The 19,425-nt window shown below is 48.2% G+C and overlaps 1 protein-coding gene across 11 annotated transcripts in view; it reads left to right on the top strand.

Moving 5' to 3' along the window:
- ZMIZ1 (zinc finger MIZ-type containing 1) overlaps positions 1-19,425 on the top strand; it is a 381,786-nt gene that overhangs the window by 157,821 nt on the left and 204,540 nt on the right. For 10 of the 11 annotated variants that reach the window (XM_082225135.1, XM_082225141.1, XM_082225146.1 and 7 more), the window contains one exon: positions 2,458-2,539. The exons of the other annotated variant lie outside the window; for it this stretch is intronic. The gene's annotated coding sequence lies outside the window, so the exon portion shown is untranslated. The remainder of the gene's footprint in view (positions 1-2,457; positions 2,540-19,425) is intronic. 11 annotated transcript variants of the gene reach the window in all.

Raw genomic sequence — 19,425 nt, 5'->3', positions numbered from 1 at the left:
CCTTCCAATCTAACCTTTGAAATATATACTTCCTCTTTTTTAAAGTTGACTTTGTATTCATTGGTATGATTTGACCCAGGGCTTGTCTGAGCTCTCTTTACTGTTCCCAGTTGATTCTGATCTCCTCTCAACAAAATTACTCCCAATACATTGCCTGACTGTGGTGTTCCTGGTAGCTGTCATCTTCACTGTGTTAGGGCTGTCTAATTACTCTCCTGCAGAATCTGTAGCTCAGAAATCTGTACTTCCCTGATGATAGAAACTGCAACAATTCACTTTGTTTTGCTGGACACTCAGGCCAGTAAAGTAAACATACGTCAAAACCTTTCCTTGTCTTATGTTAACAGTGAGCCTGGTTCTGTGATCAAGGAACAACACACCCTCTGCTTTATTGCAACACAGAGATCTTCCCTGTAATAAATACTCAGCATCGCCTACAAATAAGGAACACAAATTATAATTTTGCTTTGCCTCCACTGGCTGTTTCTGTGCTCCCTCTGCTGGATCAGGAAGCACACGCTGCCCCCAGAAAACCCCAAAGATTGCAGTAGTGCTGAAGCTGTATAAAGCATAGGGGCTGTTACATATTCATACTGACATACAAACAAGATTATTGCACATTAAGATGTGCAGTTTACCTGAAAGGGGTGGCAAGCAAAACAGTTTGCTTACAGAAAGTAAATATCTCAGGCTGTTTATGTAGACAGCTTCAAATAAACCTTCAGATTTAGGGTTGTTTCAGTTAATCAGCAGTAATGGTAGGTAAGGAAGAGAATGCAGAGATACAGCATGTCAGCATTGCTCTTGAGTGAAAATAATTGCTTCCAAATAAAAAAAATACACTGATAAGGTATTAGTTGTAAATGACAGGGCCATTTCAAACAATATTAGCAAATTTCAAGCAAATATATATATATATAACTAAATTATATTATTTAGTTATATATAACCAAATTGAAAACAAAATGTTTGTAGCTGGCATCTAAATCAGTATAGTGAGTATCCATGTAATATTAAGAGGCAGAGAGTTTCAAAGAATCTCACTGCTGAACTGAAAGATTGCCTCCTAGCATATAATGCAGAATGACTATTATATGGCCCTGGTAGATGTGCAAGTCCTACAGATCGAAGCCATCCAGTAGGTGATCCTTTAATTAGGCTGTTTTTTGAGATAGGGGAGTGTTACCTAGAAGACCGGACAAGGATAGTGCTTTTTGGCATTAATCTAGTCAAGATCGATGGTTGTTTGAAAATTCATAAATATTTCTGTGACATTCTCCCACTGTGGCTCTTCAGACCTATGGAAGACAGCCTGCTAGGAGACCATGCTTGGCTGCTAAAACAGCACATAGAAGGCACATTGCCTATAAGCAACCCATTGACAAAATAGCTTTCCCCAGAAAACACTGTGATTTGCCAGGGTAATTTGTAAACTTTGTCTTCGTCTTGATGGGAAAATGTCTGCAGAGCACCAAGTTGGGAAAGGAGGCTCTAAAAGAAAGAGCTGCATATTGACTGTGGCAGGGCTAGCCAACCTGGTACCGCCCCCTGGCCCATTGCTGGCATCATCCCTAACCACTAGCTATGCTGGCTGGAGCTGATGGCAGTTGGGAGTCCAGCAACACCTGGAGAAGAGCTACATTGGCTGCCCCTGCAGTATGGGCTAATGGTAGCGTTGCTCAAAGCCATGCTACATAGACTGTACATGCAGTGCTACAGTGGAATGGCCACAGAAATGGAGTGGCACAACTAGCAGGCCCCAAAAAAGGAAGTAGAAATTCCACGTGCTACAAATGGCATTTGCAGTGAGCTCAAATAAATGTTAATTTGTAGCATCTGGAGTTCCTTCATTCCTTCATTTTTTCTTTTCTTTTTTAACCTGCTTCTGTGGAACTAAACACCCACGCTTCCCTATTGCATGTAAGAACTTTTGCCTTGAATGAGATTAGGAGCCTATGGAGAAATTCCTTTTCAGGCAGCCCCACACACGTGGTCTGCCCACTGCAAAACGAGAGTATATACTCATGCTTGTGTAGGGATTCACATACGTAGGTGCCTGTTCTCACTACATGGGGTTTGGCACAAGTGCATGAGGCTCCCCCCCCCAAAAAAAAAAAATGTTCCACAAGTACAACCTGTATGCAAGGAATATTTATGAAACAGCCCTATGGGGCAGCTTTGTAGAGGACATCCTGGCTTCAAGGGAGTGGCCATAGCTCTCCCCAACATGACATGGGTGCCATTAAACTGCTACTTTGGAGCACAGGATGAAGAAGATCCATTGTGGGTAGCAGGCAAACCATCCTAGTGCCATTGAGGGAAAGTGGATGTGTCAGGGACAGACAACAGTAGCCTATTGAGCTTTTGGTACTTGACATTGTATATTCTGTCCTGCAATCAAATTGTGAGCATGCAGATGCTTGGTACCTTTGGTAATAATGTGCCTTTTTATTGTAGGAAATTGGATCTTGTTATGTGAAGCTTCAAAGGGCCTAGTCATTAGCTGCCGCTAGATAGGAAGTGCTCGTGGAACACTCTGGTAAGATATTTCTCTTTTGACCAGTTGTATGCATACAGGTTATTTGTTCATTCTCACTCCATTATAAGAAATTAGGGTAAGGATAAGTGTATATTGCATGCTACACAGCTGGCCCTGCCATGCAGCAGAGCGAAGCAACCTAGTCCTGGAGGCGCCATAGATAAATGGCAGAAATTGGTGTCTGAATGATGCAGCAAGACCTTTTGGCGTGTTGGCCCTAGCTGGGGGGTGGTTGGGGTATGCCTTTTGCATAATGCCTTGGGCTGACACCATGCACACACATACCCATGATAGTTCAGGAATGGGGAACTGCAGGCCCAGGGGCCAAAGGCAGCCCTGACCACCAGAACTCACTCCAGGTCACTCCTCCTTCCCTCCCCATGCCACACCATCACCACCCTGCTCTGCATTCTCCTTGAGTGTTTTTGCCTGTCTGAAATGTGTCCTTGAACTATGACAATGGCTCTTGCTTGTCTGAATGGAGGACAGAGAGGGCGGAGATGTGTAGACACTACTATACTATACAAAAGTAAAAATAATAGCAGTTGTGGCCCTGGGAGGATGGCCCAGAACGCCTAGGGCAGAAAATGCACTAGTTAAAGAGCTATTGGTATGATTCATTTCAGGTGTAATGACACCATGCATGAGGAGCCTTGGGCTCATGTTCTGCCTCTTCCCCATGTGAGGGATGAAGATGAGAAGCTGTTTGATGAACCACAGTTTCTCATGTTGAGACAAAATTGGAAACTGTGGTTTGTTAAAAACCGTGAATAGAAATGTCTCATCTCGTGTGCATAAGAGGGGGAAGGGTGTGAGGGAGTGCACATGCCTGAGGCTCGGTATACCTCTTCAGCGTAACACTGCATAGTTGCATATTAGCCAGGCCTATGCTGGGCCTTGAGTGCTGTCAAACATTCCTGAGGTTCTGCACAGCCCTATTTTCTCTCCTTAGGCTCCTTTTCTATAAGAATGTCTGCTTGTTTTGTGCCGATGTGAGTGGCTGATCTAGTCTAATATGACAGTAATCCTAGCAAGCAGATGTGCCTTGGTCCTGCCTGCCATCTGCTCAGGTTCTTTAGCATCACATGAGGCTGGCCGGGGGGTGGGGGCACAACCTTTTGGATCTGCATGTAACCTATGTAAAATTAAAGCACAAAACTATTATTACAGCCAGTAAAAAAGGAGTACCTGGAAACATGAGAAGCATCCAGGTCAGACTCTTTGTCCCAATTATCCTAATATTACTTACTCTGACTGGCAACAGATCTTTAAGGTCTGGGACAGTGGTCTATTGCATCACTTGCTACCTGATCCTTTAAACTGGAAACGCCAAGAATTGAATCTGACACCTTTAGCATGCAAATATGTGCTCTGTCAGTGAGTTTGTGGCTTCTCTCTCATTGGATGCAAATTGGTTGGTCAGTTTCAGAGCTTTTTGAGAGACAGGCAATAGTGGTTGCTGTGGATAAGGAAAGAGATTGCAATCTGTGGCTGGTTCTTGCTTGTCCAGACAATTTGTACCCTTGTTTGTTTATGTGCTGGCCTGGTTTTTTTGTTTTTACCTGCTGCTCTCTAGGCAGGGATTGAACTTTAAGAAATAAGAGATTTAGTTCGTTTGTGTCAGGGGTTCAGAAGCAGAGACGCAGAGAAGGGTGGAAACAGAGAGCGAGGGGGAGGAAGCCGAAGGGAGAATGAGTGATGATGACGACCCGAGATCTCCAAGCCTAAGCAGTGAGTCAGAGGACTCCCAAAAGGGAGCCCCAGTGAGCAGAGCAAGGGGGGGATCCGGGGGGACACCCCAGGAGGAAGGGAACAGAGGAGATTCAGAGAGCAGCAGCTGGAAGTCGGGACCCACGCTCAAGACTGAGAGCAGCAGGGAGGAAGGCAGCCAGGCATCGGGTTCCGGAGGCCGTCAGCAGGAGGGAGGGCACGAGTCAGGGGTGGTCACGCCCTCCTCAGAGAGCGAGGCAACGGTCAAGAGGAAAGTAGAGAGTTGGGCGCGCGCGCCAAGTTCAAATGCAGCGGAAGCTGGAGCAGTAAGCAGCCCGGAGAGTGAGCCAGGTCCCAAAGCCCGCCGAAAGGAAGCGGAAGGATCAGGGGGGTCAGCGTCAGAGGAGAGTAGAAGGGAGGAGTCCCAGGGGGGCAGAAGGACCCAGAGACGTAGGGAGAGGCGAAGGAGGTGGAGCAAGGCTAGGGTATTAAGCTGGTGTGCAAGAGGCGGGGACTCAGATGGGTCTTCGCCGACCTAGGGCAGAAGGTGTAGAGCTGCACGCTGCAGTTCGGAAATGAAACCTGTAACTCAATAAAGACTCTTTTAAAGTGGACGCTGTGTGGCGTGGTCCTATGTGAGCTGGGACCTGGTAGCAGCTCTGACAGTAAGACCCATCCCATCAAAGCTTCAGAAACCTGAAACCTCGCAGCGGGAGCAGAAGCCGCTAGGGGAGGAAGAGGGGTGTCTGTAAGCAAGCTCACAAAGGTTAGCAAGATGACGGAAGAACAGAGGATCTCCGCGCTGCAAGAGGCAGTGACCCAGTTGTCCTCAGAGGTATTGGCTTCCAAGAAACGGGAGGAGGAGACTACAGCCGCCTACAGAGACCTACACGCCAGGTTTGAAATGCTTGTTAAGCAAGGGCAACCGGGACCCAGACCGGAGGGCGTGGGATTGGCACGGAGAGCAGGAGGGCTTGTGGCTCACTTCGATGGGACTTTGCAACAGTACCCTAATTTTAGAGCAGACGTAATGTGCGCACTGCAACTGCTGGCAAAAGACTTTAGAGATGAGGAAGAGAAGGTGGGGTTCATATTGTCCCATTTGCATGGGGATGCCAAAGCCTGGCTGCGCAATTTGTGGAGGGATAAAGATCCGGCGCTTCAGAATGCAGATGCCTTTATCAAAGCGATGGATGCGTGTTTTTTGTCTACTATTGATGTGGATCTTGCCAGACGGGAGATTCATGGACTAAAACAAGGGAGGGCGAGCGTCCGGCAGTATCACGCCCGATTTTTTGCGCTGGTCAGTGCTTTAGAATGGGATCGGGATTCGCCCCCTGTCAGAGACCTCTTCTGGGAGGGTCTAAGTTCTGCGGTTAAGGATGAAATTGCAAGGGGGGAGAGGCCCCGAAGCACGCAGGAGGTGGTCCAAAGGGCGCTGACTGTGGGGGTGAGGCTGGAAGAACGTCCATGGTGCAGAGATGAAGGACGTGGAGGGCGCGAAGCAGCGAGAAGTTTCTCTTTCGTTCCGAGGGAAGCAGCGCGTGCGCAATCCACACCTCCGCCAGGAGGGGGAGGGGAACCGATGGAGGTTGGAGGTGCAAGGGCTCAGTCAGCAGCCAGAGCCCTAGCACCGGCAGCAGTGAAAGCGAAGCCTCCTAGAGGGAACAGGAAGTGTTACATCTGCGAGGATCCAGGCCATTTGGCGAAGGAGTGTCCCCGGAGGCTCCACAAGCACACTGCAGCCTCAGCAATGGTGACTGCAGCAACGCAGCAAGGAGAACCACAGCAGGGAAACGACGATGTCTGGCTGGAGACGGAGGCACTGGGGCCCAGCCAGACGCATCTGTGAAGCAGTCCCCAGCGATATTGCAACCCACGGATCCCCTCCCACCCAAACCAGTAGTGCAGCTCACAGCGTCTCTCCAGCTACCCGACGGCGTCACTATCGAAGTGCCGCTTTCTGTGGATTCTGGAAGCAACGCAGACTTTATAGCGCAGAGCTTTGTGGAGCAGCACGCTATACAGCTATTGCCTGCCACTCTGCCCCTGCAAGTCGTCACAGTGGATGGCAGAGAGTTGCTAGGGGGGCAGGTGGTGAAGCAGACGCCACCGATGGTGATGCGCCTTGGCAACCACAGGGAAGTCATCAGTTTTAATGTCACCCAACTGTCGGACACGCCCATTGTGTTGGGCATGAGTTGGCTGGACAGGCACAGTCCGACACTGGCTTGGTACCAGAGACAACTGATCTTCGGCTCCTCTTATTGCGCAGAACACTGCATCCTGCCCCGTCGGGAGGGAGAGGAGGAGGAATCACAACTGCAGTTGGGAACGTTGCAAGCGGTCCCCCACAAATACGCGAGCTTTTTGGAGGTCTTCTGCGAAAAGGAGGCGGACAAGCTACCCCCTCACCGGCCATATGACTGCAAGATTGACCTCCTACCGGGGGCGACGCTGCCGAAGGGGCGGCTATACTCCATGTCTGAAGATGAAATGCAGGAACTCAAACAGTTCATCGAGCATAATCTGGAGCGTGGCTTCATCAGAGAGTCCAAGGCAGTGGGGGGCAGTCCCGTTTTCTTCGTGAAAAAGAAAGACACGCCCCAAAAAAGACTCGTTGTGGACTACCGCCTTTTGAACCAGATGACCAAACCGTCTGATTACCCCATGCCCAGGATTGACGACCTCCTCGCGACGGTGCGCAAGGGACGCGTGTTCACCAAGTTGGACCTGCGAGGGGCGTACAATCTCATCCGCATGCGGGAGGGCGATGAGTGGAAGACGGCCATGTTCACACCGCTGGGCACCTACGAATACAGAGTTATGCCCTTTGGATTACAAAATGGCTCTCACTGTTTTCAAGCTTTTATGCATCACGTGTTGGAGGGACTCCTCTACAAGACATGCGTCTGCTTCCTGGATGACATCCTGATTTTCTCTGACTCGCAGCAAGCTCACGACCGAGACGTGAGGGAGGTGCTCAGCAGGTTGCAACAACATAGACTGTACGCCAAGCTGGAGAAGTGCCAGTTCGACACGACGGAGGTGGATTTCCTGGGATACAAGTTGTCGGACAAGGGGATAGCCATGGACAGCACCAAGGTTCGTGCGGTATTGGATTGGAAGAGCCCGCGCAACCGGAAGGAGGTCCAGCGGTTTGTCGGCTTCGCCAACTTCTATCGCAAGTTTATCAAGGGGTTCGCGATGCAGACGGCAGCAATTACGGACACGCTCAGCTCCAAAAAAAAGAAATTCATCTGGACGGAGCAGGCGGAACAGTCCTTTCAAGCGCTCAAGCATCTCTTCGCATCGGAGAAGCAACTGCTGCATATCGACCCCAGTAAACCGTTGAGGGTAGAGACAGACGCGTCAGACAGAGCCGTGGGAGCTGTCCTGCTGCAGCGAGACCCGCAGGGGGTGTGGCGGCCGGGAGCGTTCTACTCCAGAAAGCTCAGCAAGTCGGAGCAGAACTACACCATCTGGGACAGGGAGTTGCTGGCCATTCATGCAGCTTTCAAGGCGTGGAGGCACTTCCTAATCGGCGCCAAGCACACGGTGCAGGTCTGCACGGACCACAAGAATCTGGAGCACTGGCGCACGGCTCAGTTCCTGAACCAGAGGCAGATACGTTGGGCGGAGTTCTTTGCTGACTTCAATTTCCGAATAGAGTACGTCCCAGGAGACACCAACATCATGGCGGATGCACTGTCCCGAAAACCGCAATACCTAGAAGAGGTGACGCCAGCGGCGGCCATGCACATCTTCGCACCGACGGCGTGGGCGTGTGCCTCAGCTACAGTAGACCTGGATGCGGTGCGACGTGCATTGCGGGACGACTCATTCGCGCAAGACAAGATGGCGGAACTGCTCAGAGGCACGGCTACCACGGACGAGTTCCAGGTGCGGGACGGCTTGCTCCTACGCAAAGGAGCTGTCTATGTACCAGGAGACGACCTTCGCGCCAAGGTACTGCAACAGTTGCACGACGCACCCACGGCCGGTCACTTTGGCACAGAGAAAACGATGGAATTAGTCGCGAGAGACTTCTGGTGGCCCAGGCTGAGAGGGGAGGTCGCGGACTACGTCGCGAGGTGCGACACCTGCCAGAGGGCCAAGCCGGTACACAGACCACCGGCGGGACTGTTAGAACCGCTGCAAACGCCGTTTGAACCGTGGGAGAGGGTGGCCCTGGACTTTGTGACGGATTTACCCAGCTCGAGAGGCAAGACAGCTGTGCTGGTGGTGGTGGACTTGTTCACCAAGATGGCACATTTCATTCCGTGTGCGAAGGTGGCCACGGCGGAACAAACCGCCAAACTGTTCATAGATCACGTGTTCAAAGTGCATGGCCTGCCACGGTCTATCCTGTCCGACCGCGGACGCCAGTTCATCTCGTCTTTCTGGCAGAAGCTGATGGGTTTTCTAAATGTCAAGGTCAATCTGGCATCAGCAAGACACCCGCAGACCAACGGGCAAGCAGAGAGGGTCAATGCCATCATGCAGCAGTACCTGAGATGCTATGCCAATCAACAGCCTGCGACGTGGGTGGATTACCTGCCGCTAGCCGAGTTCGCTTACAACAACACGAAGCACGTGTCCACAGGAGTGACGCCGTTCTTTGCCAACAATGGGAGGCATCCCAGAACCTTCCCGGGACTGGAGAGAGTGGGGGAAGGAGAACCACAGACGGCGGACGCGTTCGCGTCAGAGCTGCAGGCGGTCCACGATCAACTCAGACGGCAGCTGGAGCTAGCTAAGCACGCCTACAAGGTGCAAGCTGACAAGCACAGGCGGGTTGGCGAAGTGATCCAAGTGGGAGACTGGGTCTGGTTGGCAGCCCACGCAGTGCCGACCAGGTCACTTGCCAAGAAGAAGTTGGGGCACAAGCAGATCGGTCCGTACCAAGTCGAAGCGCAGATCAACCCGGTAGCCTTCCGACTGGCGCTGCCGGAGGGTTCCAGAATGCATCCGGTGTTCCACAGGTCGGTGCTCACTCCCTACAAGGCACCTCACAGGTTCCAGGAGCCAGGGACGGCGCCAAGTCCGCTCCGGGAACGGACGGAGACGCGGGGGGTGAAGCACCAGGACCACATCAACGAGGTCACGGAGATTTTGGACTCCAGATGGGGGGAAGGGGGAGTCGAATACCTCTTAGCCAGAGAGGGCACCCGGGCCAGCGCCAATAGCTGGGTACCAGACTACGCTTTGGAGGAACCCCTGCTCAAGGACGAGTTTCATGCCCTCTTCCCACACAAACCCATGCCAGCGAGCTTCTTCGACGACTGGTTGTTCACACCCACACTTTCTTCCAGCACGTTCCATGGATTCGACTCAGAAGGGGAACCCGCACGGAGCACCCGTTCCCCAGAAGGTTCACCGGCAGGTTCGGCATCAGGCAACTCGTATTGGTGGGACGATCGACCAGAGGAGCAATGGCGCAGGAAGTGGCTGGAGATGCCAGGTCGAGCGACCGACGCAGAGACTGACATGGACGTGTTCGGGGAGGACCTCGGGTTCGAGCACGGCGGTACAGAGATGGAAGAGCAACAAGTCAACGTCGACGACCGCGAGGGGGAAGACTCGGAGGTCTTCAGTTGGCGGCCACCCACGGGGAGCGACCTGTATCCAGCATTCCCTCCCATGATGATGGAGCACCCAGCACCCACACCTGACAGCGGGGAGGGGGGAAGGGGGGGCTTCGAGGGGGGGATGGATGTCAGGGGTTCAGAAGCAGAGACGCAGAGAAGGGTGGAAACAGAGAGCGAGGGGGAGGAAGCCGAAGGGAGAATGAGTGATGATGACGACCCGAGATCTCCAAGCCTAAGCAGTGAGTCAGAGGACTCCCAAAAGGGAGCCCCAGTGAGCAGAGCAAGGGGGGGATCCGGGGGGACACCCCAGGAGGAAGGGAACAGAGGAGATTCAGAGAGCAGCAGCTGGAAGTCGGGACCCACGCTCAAGACTGAGAGCAGCAGGGAGGAAGGCAGCCAGGCATCGGGTTCCGGAGGCCGTCAGCAGGAGGGAGGGCACGAGTCAGGGGTGGTCACGCCCTCCTCAGAGAGCGAGGCAACGGTCAAGAGGAAAGTAGAGAGTTGGGCGCGCGCGCCAAGTTCAAATGCAGCGGAAGCTGGAGCAGTAAGCAGCCCGGAGAGTGAGCCAGGTCCCAAAGCCCGCCGAAAGGAAGCGGAAGGATCAGGGGGGTCAGCGTCAGAGGAGAGTAGAAGGGAGGAGTCCCAGGGGGGCAGAAGGACCCAGAGACGTAGGGAGAGGCGAAGGAGGTGGAGCAAGGCTAGGGTATTAAGCTGGTGTGCAAGAGGCGGGGACTCAGATGGGTCTTCGCCGACCTAGGGCAGAAGGTGTAGAGCTGCACGCTGCAGTTCGGAAATGAAACCTGTAACTCAATAAAGACTCTTTTAAAGTGGACGCTGTGTGGCGTGGTCCTATGTGAGCTGGGACCTGGTAGCAGCTCTGACAGTTTGTTTTTACTTTATTCAAAACTGTTGATTTCTAAGGTGAAAGACTGCAGCCGGCTCAGAATGTAATAGGTGCAATTACTGCAAAGGAAAGTTGCATAGCCTCTGTTGCCCTTATTAACCAAACTGACTTCTCTCCCACTCAAGACTGTTTTCTGCCTCCACATCCATCTGCAATCATTTGACATTCCTTCTGGCAGTACCAGTCACTCACACAGATGGAATAAACCATACATTTACTGGCAGAGCTGTTCCATCTCCCCCACCCCAGGCAAGGCTTTATGGAGCCTGGAGCTTGCATAACAGTTGATCCCAGCTCAGGATCCAGTAGATCGCAGGCTAGCTCAGTTCCTCCCCACCTGTTTCAGGGCCTTCCGCAGGCTGACACCAGTGGGAACCCCACTTGCCTCCAATTCACACTATCAATAGCAGCTGTTGCAACTATTGGTGAGCCAGGTTGCCCTCCTAGGAGCATTGGCTTCATTCCTGGCCTTGGAGATAATGGAATCATATATCAGTAGAATTGGGAGGGACCCCCTGCAATACAGGGATCTCAGCTAAAGCATCCATGGCAAATGGCCATCCAACCTCTGCTTAAAAACCTCCAAGGAAAGGGAGGCCACCACCTCTCTTGGACAGTGTTCGAAACTCCCATTGTTCTAGATGCATTTTGCGACAGGGAATTTCATTAGCGCTAGCAGTTTCTGAACTCTGGGCACAGTACTGCACCTAAGATTTCAGATTAAAACTACAGAGTGGAAGGAAAGGAGGACCTTTTTCTGCCTCCCCACTTCCAGCTACCCTCTGAAGACTGGAGAAGAGACCCTCTTAAGAAAATTGGGGGTGGGGGTGGGCAGGAGAAGGACTAGACCATGTGAAAAATGAACAGAATATTTTAGCTGCAGTTCATTTTCAGCTTTGTATTCTTGTTATAAAAAAGCACACCTAGACATTCCATCGTTGCGCCCATAACTTAGGTTTAAGGTGCCATTTAGCTCCTAGCTTTCATATCTAAGTTTCTAACACTGCTTTTGGGAGTCCATTCCACTAACACATCTTACCATCAGAAAGTTCTTACTGGAGTTTAGTCGGAATCTCCTTTCTTGTAGCTTGAAGCCATTGGTTCGAATCTTACCACGCAGAGCAGGGGGAAACAAGACTTGCTAAATCTTGCATGAAACAACCCTTTAGATATTTGAAGATGGCTATCCTATCTCTTCTTAGTCTCCTCTTTTCCAGGCTAAACATACCCAGCTTCTTCAACCGTTCCTCATAAGGTTTCCAGACCCTTGATCAACTTGGCAGTCTCTCGTGGAGAGCAGCTGTGGTATCACAGGCCACATTTGCAATCCGAGTGGGCCTGTTAACATTCTCTGATCTTATGACTGTGACAGCCCTGTTCTAGGTGCTCAACTACATCATCATACATTACCAGATGCTAGAGTGATATACTTGGGCCTGCTTCAGCTTAGGTTATTTCCTTCAGTGCCCTAAGTAGTTAGCTGACACATCTTTATGCCCAGGAAAAGATAGAGCAAGATTTTTTGTGTAGATATATTTCAAATATTATATAAGGGGAATACAGTGGCCGCCATCTCTCCTGGTACCCACATGTTTGTGTGTTCAAGCCAAGTGATGGATTTGAAGCAATTTATTTAATTCCTCTTTTTATTCGTATCCCACCTTCCCTCTAAGGTGCTCAAGGTGGCATTCATGGCTCTCCCCCTCCTCATTTTATCCCTGCACCTGACAGTAAGGTATTTATATTTATTTCAGAGACTGAAAACCAAGTGGCATTGGGCAGTGTTTCTTTCTGTGTTGATGAAATGTGTTTTTAAGCAGTCTCGTGCTGGAGACAGGCAATTTCCCTTCCCCTCCCTCCGAACGTTCAAGGCGGTTTAGAAGAAGGTCCACAGCTCATGGTGTGTGCGCACATCCCCCTCTTTCACCTCTTGTTTAGCTAGATTTCTTGTTGCTTCGAAAACCTGCAAAACACATTTAGCCAAAGGTAAGAGAAGGGCATCAGAAATATGGGGAGCTGAGCGTGCAAACCAAACCTCCTGTGTGTTCGATCCTTCAACGGTTCATTTTTGGCGAGTGTCACCATAAGCAACATCCACTAATCTGATTTGATAGCTGTCATCTTGAGAGCTGCAGTAATGCAAACAAAAGATGATAACTCAAACGAGGTTAGAGTGAAGAGCTGTTCCCCAAGTCTTGCTGTTGCCATGTGGAATCCCCAAGTCAAATTAGAGTGTGGCATTCGTTCCTTTAGCTCCTGGGAATCTGCAGTTAAGATTCAGACAAACTCTCTCTCTCTCTCTCATTTCCACTTGGAAACACAGTTCTTTGGAGACTCCCTCTAAACACCAACTGAGGTCTGATTCACGTAACTGAGAGGCTTATTTTCAAAACATGTTGTCCTTTTTTTTCTGGCATGGCAAACTAGTTCTGTGCATAAGGTTCACTACACTGCTAGATGCCAGTATACCCAAAATTGGTTGCATCAGGAAGCAGCTGTGCTGCTTTTCAACTTTGCTGAGTGTAGTCATTATAGGCTGATATTCTTAGACAGGATGAGGCTGGAACTTTTCCACCCTTGAGAAAGAGAATTTATGAGCTGGGTGAAGTAGCTAAGTGTGGGGCTTCAACTCTGGCCTACTTAGGGGTTTCAAAATGGAGATATTTTTTGGCCCTCCGCCTACTACTTTAGAAATGCTTTTCCTTTGATGGTAACTCTTACTGTTCTGAGAAAATATATTTGGGTATTTTGTTTGGCTTTATGTAGTTGCGCCACAAATTCCCAAGAGAAAGAGAAGACGTAATTCACAATAACAGACCAACACAGAATATACAATTGACTAAATCTTGGGTGCAAATTTTTGTCTGGAAGAACTAACACGTTGATACAGTGCAAAACACTCTTTATTGGCAGCCTGACCTGCACATACTGTACTTATTCGCAAATAAATTGCACTCTATCAAGTGGGGTTTTTCCCGTGTAAGTGTCCATAGGATTGCAGCCTTGTGGTAAAATAATTGCAAGATGGGCCTGTAGTTTCTCATGTCAAAGAGTGGTACTTTAGCCGAGCTTTCTTCCTGAAAAGGTAGTTTACACATGCAGGAAAGTTGGTGGGTTTGTTTGCTTTGTTTTTAAATGTGAGGCTTCATTCAAATTATATGATCTCCCCAAAAGAACTGTACCACATGCTGTTTCCTTGTTCTGCTGCCAATCTCTGCTGAGAGAGGGTTCTTCGGCAAGTATTGCTTTCTTGCCTGAGTTGTTTAAGTCCAGCTTGTTTTTTACACACTTCACTGGGTCTTGATATTGCAAATGATACAGCTTTTTGTATGGCAGTCCCAACACATGGATAAATTTCTTTTCCTTGCCTCTCCTACGAGCTCCAGTGCACACTCACAATGCAGGCTGGATCTTAGTTCAGGCTCCTTTTCTCTGCGTTGATTTAGATCTGTTTCTTTGCCTTCCTTTAATCTAGTTCTGTGGTGTTAAATTTCCTCTCTGGTGATTACAGAAGTATGAAAGGCTGGGGGGAAGTGAGAGAATCTACTGCCAGTGTGGTGGGTTATATAAATATGAATATGAAGTTGGGAAGGGGAGGGGAGGGGAGCCGGCAGGTGTAGAAATTTAGAGTGGTGTGCAGAATTGGTTGCGCTTCGTTCATTACTTCAGTTTTTTTTTTTAAAAAAAAGTATTGGAAATGCTTGCTACATGAATGGCCTGACTGATCTTAAGGCTTGGCTTCACCTTCATTTGGTAAGACCCGCCGACAGTTGCACCAATACAACACTGATATATTGCCTCTCACATTGCAGACACATCTCACACCACATAATCCCAAATGGGAAAGAAATATTTGCCTAGGAAGCACTGATTGACATGTAGAGGAAGGAGAGCAGGTTCCATATTGAGAGTTGTGGGTACTAATATAATTTTGCAGCAAATGAAATTAGTCTTTAGTGGAGAAAGGCTGTAGCTCAGTGGGAAAGCATCTGTTTCTCATGAACAAGGCCCTGGGTTCAATTGCTGCCATCCCCAGGGAAGAAATTGGAGACCTTGCCTAGAATCCTGGAAAGTGGCTGCCAGTCAGTGTAGACAGGACTGAGGTGGATTAGATCCCTGCATTGCAGGGGCTTGGACTAGATGAGCCTTCCAAGTCTACAATTCTATGATTCTATGGGGATGACGAAGAGTCGGCTAGTATAAGACTGCTTCCTGTATTTTGTAACTGGTTTAAAATTGCACAATTTACATGCAATTCACAAATATTTACATAAAGCCACTTTTCATAATTTATTTTGTGTTTTTGTTGTTGATGGTGTGTGTGCTTTTGGTTGCTATTTTGTACCTGGCAAGGAGCAAGGATCTCTGTAGGATATTAAAAGCCAGCTCCCAGCCACTGTAAATCTTCCTCAGCCACCTCTCCAATTTCTAAGATTTAACCCAGAGTTGTCCACACATTTCCAAGCATTTCTTTGTATCCGTAGGGTCTATCCGTTTATTTATATTTTGGCATTTGTGTGCTGCGCTGTAACACAAATTCCTCTCTCGGGCATGCAATGAAAACAATGCAAAATGAAACATAAAAGCATAAATTCAATGCTAGATTAATACAACAAAAACAGATTTTGAAACGGAAAGGTCCAGGCTATATCAACTGTTTAGGAGGCCTGTGTAAACAGGTCTTGACTAGGCGCTGAAAAGGCCCTCTCCCTGGTGGTTGCCTGCCTGCCTTCATTCATTAAGTAGGGGCACATAGAGCAGAAATGTACCCTTTTAAAATCTGAGCGATGGGGTGGTGGGGAGGCATCAGGGTCACTCAGATGGGGGGGAGCACTTTCACAGAACCCCCACGCCACTGCTGGCTTGGGCAAGCCAGTGCCGGACTGGGGGCTCCTTTAAATGCTGAAGGGAGTGGCAACCGGGTGCCCCTCAGCCAAGCAATTTTAAAATGCGGAGGGAGGAACAAGCTATATCGGCACCTCTCCAATGCAGCTTGCTTCTCCCTCTACACTGTATGAGGGCAGACCGCGATGTATAGGTATATCGCTGGTGAAACTGCCATGCTTCCGAGTCCCTCTGCTAGCAGCACCCCCTGGTTGAAGTTGCGCTGCTAGCAGAGGGTCTTAGGAGTGTGGTGGTTTCATCAGCGATATACCGCTAAGTGAAACCAGGATCGCGGTCTGCTCCTCATAGCGGTCCTGGGCGATATATTGATGTATCGCCCAGGCCTAGGCAGGATGTAAATGTACTAAATAAAAAGGCGGTTATTGTTCAGTCAAACTGAATGCAATGTTTTGGCAAGAGGGAAGAGAGGAATCCCTTGTCCTCGAGATAATTATTTATGGTTTGGCAAGGAGAATATGCTTTGCCTTCTTGGGAATGTAGGCTGCCTAGCTAAGCTTCCCGTTCATGGGCTCTTCCCAGTCACTCCTTCTGTCCAGGCTACATGCCTTACCATCTTCTTTTCTCCTTCCTTGAGTGTTTTTGTCAGTCTGGAATGTGTCCTTGAACTTTTGTTAATGCCTCTTGGTTGCTAGGATGGGGAGGGATACACATGGAAACTAGCCCCCTGTACAGAGGCAAAATTCACATTTGTTGCCTCGACTGCTTTTGCCTTTGGCCCCATTCACTGCTGGCTTGTAGAAGGGAGTATGACCCTCTGGCTTGTCCCCTTGTCCCAAGGGGAGAGGCAACCATCTTCCAGGTGAAAGGCTGCAAGATCTTCATGAAATAGCAAAACCTGTCAAGAGCTTTTCTGCATGGTCACTTCTCTGAAGTTCAAGAAGGTTGTCATCAAAAGTATGTTTAAAGTATTTTCCTCAACACATTTTAGAAGTGTGTGTGTGTGTGTGTGTGTGTTAGTTCAGAACAGTGTTGGAACATTTGGGAACTGGAAAGCTTTTGCGTAACTAAGTTCATATCTGCATATTAGTCTGGAAGGTCAGAGCAGTTCATACTGGAATTTGTAAAGCATCCTGAAGCATTCCTAGCAGTAGCTAACGAAGCCCACCTAATATGTCTACAGCTGGGCAAATATCCTCCCAAATAGCACTGTCAGCCTTCTCTCTCTCTCTCTCTCTCTCTCTCTCTCTCTCTCTCTCTCTCTCTCCCAGCCTTATTAAACCAGCTTGATGATCACATCTGTGATCAGGACAGAACAGAGTAATCAACTGTGCTCAGGAATTAAATATAAAACTGCAGCAACCCTGAAAAAAATATTTAGCAGCAGCAACATAATCCTGCACATTATCTGCAGCCAGTATCTGCTGCTAGAAGAGCTCTCTATGTTATTTAAATGACTTCATCACATTTGGATCATTAGGAGGCATTTTATAGGATTGAGGTTATTTGGCAGAAAGTCAGGGGTGAATTTTATAATGTGCCTTTACTTTTTCCTCTCCAAAAACACAGATTAGAGGTTTTACAATAACAATTACACCTTGGGTTGCAGCACTATTTCCTCTGCTTCAGACCATCGTGCATATCATCTGTGGCCAAATTCTCTGTTAACATGTATCTAAATAAACACTCAGGAGAAAAAGGAAACAGAAATACTGTGTGATGTAGGAGAAATTGCTGGATTTGAAATTTTTTTAGGATCCATACTTTAAGGACAGTTGCCCCGTGATTCTGTCATTTTGTTTGTAGGGGTGGGAAAATTTGTGTCAAAGATGATGAGTGCAGATTTGAAAAAATGTATGCAGGACGCAGAATTTTATGGTGAATTGTCTATGTATGTTTCTTCACAGAGTACATGCAGACTGCATTCAGACAATACTTTATTCCATTTCCTCGACATTTCATTATTATTTCCACCTTTTATGTGATCTTTCTTGTCTTGTACAAGCCGCTTATAGGTAGGTGGTGTTTAGGCTGTTCTGGGTGTAGTGGCATTTCCCCTGGAAAGATCAGATGTGCAGTTTTTTAGTCATTTCAGATCCAGTTTTCCTGCGGTGGCCCAAGTGGTCTCTCTAACATGGCGCACCTTTCACCAACTAAGGCTGATATGCTAACTGTGAATCCCCCTTGGCAAGCTCTCCATATTCTGATAGCACCTCACCTAGACTATTGCAGCACATTATACCCGGAGCTTCCTTGGACAGCTATTCAGAAATTGAAGCATGTGGAAAAGACAGCATCTGGTTACCAGCTTGGACTGGGTGAAGTAGGAAGTGTATATTAACAGTTCTGAAGTAGCTACACAGCTCCCAGGCCATCTCGGAACACAATCCATACTGGTGCTTCTAACCCTTTAAAGTCCTAAACTGCTTGGGAAGTGGGAACCGAAAAGATTGCTGGCTCTTTCAGGAATCTGTCCTAATATTCAGCCGAAGCAATCTTCTACAAGTGTCTTTTCCATCACCATCAAGACGAGGATGCTGTGACTGAGCCTACTCAGTCATGTATTCCATCTTTGAAATTTCCTCCCAAGAGAGGTTCGTCAGGTACCATCCCTGTACTCTTTTCAATGTCAGGGGGAAAGTTGCTAGGCTTTAATGTGATTTTTTTAAAATGCTGAAATTTGATTGCTGCTGTTACCAGTTTTGGTGTACTTTTTATATTGTTCATTCAAACTGTGGATAAGCTATTCCCAGCATTTCAGCTGAAGAAAGGCTAATATATTTCTTAAATAAAATGGAAAGGAATATTTAATAGGCATTGCTACTCTGTCTAGGGATTTGATTGGAAGCTACTTAGTTAAAGCTATGGATGTGGAGTTTGCACGTGGCCAATGCTGCCTGGATGAAATTTGTTGACTACACTGTCAGTTCATTTTATCTTCACTCTCGGATCAGTGGACAGCACTTTTGCTTGGCTGGTATCAGAGGGAGTTCTTCTGTCTTAAGTGTAAGGTGCCGAGGGAAGGGGGGAAAGTGTTTCACAAAATGAACTCCCCAAATAAGTTATGATTATAGGTTTATATAATTTATGTTTGTTTCCCCCCAGGACAAAATATAAGAGAGATGTTTAGGTAAGAGAGCATAGAGACGATGCTATCATCAGCTGAATTTGTATCTGCCGCCAAACATGAAGCTATGACAGTGAAATACTGTTGAATGTATGGGATTGTCAGTGGCGACCAGTCAGGCAGGCACTCCCTGAAATTTAATTTCAGGGGGCAGAATGTTAATACCTGGCCATGCTGCCATTGTATCCCCATATTTCTTCCCCATCATACATTCCTGTTTGAGGGCACACTCCTGGGCTGATTAAATGGCCAACTGCATGAGTCCTATATTTGGGGGTATGTAAATGACCACTGGACGGTTAAGTCCAGTCAGAGGCAGCTATGGGGTATGGTACTCATCTCATTGCCACCACACTACCCAAGGGCTAAAACTTGATTTTTTTTCTTTTAAGACTAGGATTCTTAGGGTGCTGTAACCAATACTGAAGGTTGCTGTCGATATCTTTCTTCCTACCCCCCCCCCCAACTCTCCGTACTTGTGCAGATTTGTAGGATTTACACAGGTGTGTTATAATGATTATGTTATTATCATGCTGTCTTATTATTATGCTTTTTATTATCGTGCTTTGTAAAATGTGTTCTTAATGTTTTACACTGCCCTGGGATCTTTTGATAAAGGATGGTTTATAAAGGGTGGATTTTCCCAGTTCACATAAGAATCTAGCAGTGTAATACATCCTATGGCAAAGTTTTCCTTTATCTTCAACATTTG

This window comes from Podarcis vaucheri, assembly GCF_965113315.1.
Source record: "Podarcis vaucheri genome assembly, chromosome: 5".
In the NCBI taxonomy this organism is placed as follows: Eukaryota; Metazoa; Chordata; class Lepidosauria; order Squamata; family Lacertidae; genus Podarcis; species Podarcis vaucheri.
Note: the sequence above shows the minus strand (reverse complement) of the source record. Positions and strands in the feature narration are given on the sequence as shown.